Source organism: Cryptomeria japonica, unplaced genomic scaffold (genome assembly GCF_030272615.1).
Source record: "Cryptomeria japonica unplaced genomic scaffold, Sugi_1.0 HiC_scaffold_42, whole genome shotgun sequence".
In the NCBI taxonomy this organism is placed as follows: domain Eukaryota; kingdom Viridiplantae; phylum Streptophyta; class Pinopsida; order Cupressales; family Cupressaceae; genus Cryptomeria; species Cryptomeria japonica.
Genome location: NW_026728864.1, coordinates 435,521 through 438,844, shown reverse-complemented (window position 1 = coordinate 438,844; position 3,324 = coordinate 435,521). Strand labels below are relative to the sequence as shown.

Genomic DNA, 3,324 nt, shown 5'->3' with positions numbered 1-3,324 from the left:
CCACCCTGGCGCGCACGAAGTCGGAAGTAGGGTTAATTGCCCGGGTGCGCACCTTTGCCAGGGTGGGCACCTTACCTGGGCTGCGCACCAGGGCGGGCTCAAGATGGCACGCGCGTTCCGTTTTTTTCACTATCTTTCAAAACGGAAATTTTAAAATCTCCTTTTTTTTTTGCCTTTTCTGGAAATTAGTGAAGGCAGCGCATCAAAGGTGCGCACCTCGCTGCCCACCTTGGTGTGCTCTGAGGTGCGCACCCGGGAGCGCTACGAAGTGTGCTCCAAGGTGCGGCGTGCACGTTGTCGGAGCCCGGTTTGCCCCGGGTGCGCACCTCGCCTGCACCTTGGCCGGGGTGGGCACCTTGGCTGGGTTTGCCCAGGGTGCGCTCCGAAGCGGGGTTACTGGAGCGCCCCCTCTTTTTTTGTCAGAGCGTTTGGTGGGGTTTCTCGCATTGGCTCTTCCCAGGCCCGGTTGTTGGGTGCGCTCCCACCCTGGCGCGCGCGAAGTTGGAAGTTGGGTTAATTGCCCGGGCGCGCACCTTCGCCAGGGTGGGCACCTTGGTGCGCACACCTTGGCTGGGCTGCGCACCAGGGCGGGCTCAAGATGGCACCAGCATTCCCTTTTTCTCACTATCTTTCAAAACGGAAATTTTAAAATCTCGTTTTTTTTTTGCCTTTTATGGAAATTAGTGAAGGCATCGCATCAAAGGTGCGCACCTCGCTGCCCACCTTGGTGTGCTCCGAGGTGCCCACCACGGTGCGCAACGCCGGTGCGAACCCGGGAGCGCCCCGATGTGTGCTCCAAGGTGCGGCGTGCACGAAGTCGGACCCCGGTTTGCCCCGGGTGCGCACCTCGCGTGCACCTTGGTGCGCACACCTTGGCTGGGTTGCGCGGCCTGGTGGGCACCATGGTGCGCACCAAGGAGCGCTCCGAAGTGTGCTCCAAGGTGCGGCGTGCACGAAGTCGGAGCCCGGTTTGCCCCGGGTACGCACCTCGCGTGCACCTTCGCCGGGGTGGGCACCTCGGCTGGGTTGCGCGCCCTGGTGCGCACCAAGGAGCGCTCCGAAGTGTGCTCCAAGGTGCGGCGTGCACGAAGTCGGAGCCCGGTTTGCCCCGGGTGCGCACCTTCGCCGCGGTGCGCACCATGGCGTGCACGAAGTCGGAGCCCGGTTTGCCCCGGGTGCGCACCTCGCGTGCACCTTCGGCGGGGTTGCGCGCCCTGGTGGGCACCATGGTGCGCACCAAGGAGCGCTCCGAAGTGTGCTCCAAGGTGCGGCGTGCACGAAGTCGGAGCCCGGTTTGCCCCGGGTGCGCACCTCGCGTGCACCTTCGGCGGGGTTGCGCGCCCTGGTGGGCACCATGGTGCGCACCAAGGAGCGCTCCGAAGTGTGCTCCAAGGTGCGGCGTGCACGAAGTCGGAGCCCGGTTTGCCCCGGGTGCGCACCTCGCGTGCACCTTCGCCGCGGTGGGCACCATGGCGTGCACGAAGTCGGAGCCCGGTTTGCCCCGGGTGCGCACCTCGCGTGCACCTTCGCCGGGGTGGGCACCTCGGCTGGGTTGCGCGCCCTGGTGCGCACCAAGGAGCGCTCCGAAGTGTGCTCCAAGGTGCGGCGTGCACGAAGTCGGAGCCCGGTTTGCCCCGGGTGCGCACCTCGCGTGCACCTTCGCCAGGGTGGGCACCTCGGTGCGCACACCTTCTCAATGTTTTCTTGCCTTTTCTGGAAATTGGTGAAGGCAGCGCATCAAAGGTGCGCACCTCGGTGTGCTCCGAGGTGCGAACCCGAGAGCGCTCCGAGGTGCCCACGAAGTCGAAAGTCGGGTTAATTGCATTGTTTTCCCCGGGTGCGCTCCGAGGTGCGCAACATCGGCGCGCACCAAGGAGGGCTCCGAAGTGTGCTCCAAGGTGCGCACGATGGCGTGCACCTCTGGTGCGCACGATTCGGAGCTCGGTTTGACCGGGGTGCGCACACCTTGGCTGGGTTGCGCACCTTTTGTGCGCTCCAAGGTGCGCACGAAGTCGGAGCTCGGTTTGCCCCGGGTGCGCACCTTCGCCAGGGTGCGCACCTTGATGCGCACGCCTTGGCTGGGCTGCGCACCTTGGTGGGCGCCATGGTGCGCACCTTTCGTGCGCTCCAAGGTGCGCACGAAGTCGGAGCTCGGTTTGCCCCGGGTGCGCACCTTGGTGGGCGCCATGGTGCACTCCGAGGTGCCCAAGATTGGTGCGCACCAAGGAGCGCTCCGAAGTGCGCTCCAAGGTGCGCGCGAAGTCGAAAGTTGGGTTAATTGTCCGGTTTGCCTCGGGTGCGCACCTTGCGTGCACCTTCGCCAGGGTGGGCGCCTTGGTGCGCACACCTTGGCTGGGCTGCGCACACCTTGGCACCCGCGTTTCCTTCATTTTAAATTTTTTTTTTTTACAATCTCTCAAGTGGGAAATTCTATAATCTCAACTTTTTTTGCCTTTTCAGGAAACTTTTGAATGGAGCGCATCATTGGTGCGCTCCGAAGTGTGCTCCAAAGCTCTCTCCAGCTGCGTGCACCTGCCCCGGCCGCGCACCCGGCCCCGCCCAGCTTCGCTCACCTGTCCCGGGCGTCTGGTGCGGAACCTTAGAGTAAGAAACATCACCGTGCACCTTGGCCAACGTGCGCGACTCGACCGAGCGCGCACTGGCCGAGGTGCACACCGATTTCACCTGGGTGCGCGCGCAGCACCTCGGGCGCACCGGGGTGCGCGCACAACGCCCGGGTTGCACCGTGGCCTGTGTGCTCGGGGCGCCTCGGGTGCGCGCTCGGTGTCGCCCCCGCGCGCGCGGTAGTGCGGGCAGCGCACCCCGGCCCGGCCCGGCCCCGACGAGAACGCAAACGGGCAAAAGGTTTATTCAAATAGCATTGCGACGCCCGGCGAAAAACTAAAAAAGGGTGCAACACCGGGACTTCCCGGGAGGTCACCCATCCCAGTACTACTCCGGCCCAAGCGCGCTTAACTGCGGAGTTCTGATGGGATCCGGTGCACTAACGCTGGTATGATCGCACCCGTTATGAGCTTGTCGCAGTGTGTACTTAGCAAACCGCGACCCACGTGCGAATCCACCCCGGCCACCCACCCCCGTCGAGGTGCACACCCTCCCTCGCGAAGTGCGCCCCGTTCGCCAAGTGTGAGCCCTGCCCGGGTGCGCGCACCTTGCTAGGGCGTCGGGTGTGCACCCGGCCCGGCCTACGTGCGTGCACCTGGAGGGGGCGTCGTGTGCGTGCAGTGTCCCGTCTGCAACGCGGTGCCCACACACCACCTCGGGCGCAACGACCTGCGCTCACATGTGGGCCGAGTGCACCTT

General features: G+C 64.8%; 1 non-coding gene across 1 annotated transcript; it reads right to left on the bottom strand.

Moving 5' to 3' along the window:
• Window positions 1-2,908: 2,908 nt before the first annotated feature.
• LOC131862391 (5S ribosomal RNA) lies at window positions 2,909-3,027 on the bottom strand. Its single transcript, XR_009361407.1, has one exon. It is a non-coding gene; the product is annotated as a 5S ribosomal RNA (ribosomal RNA).
• Window positions 3,028-3,324: the final 297 nt, after the last annotated feature.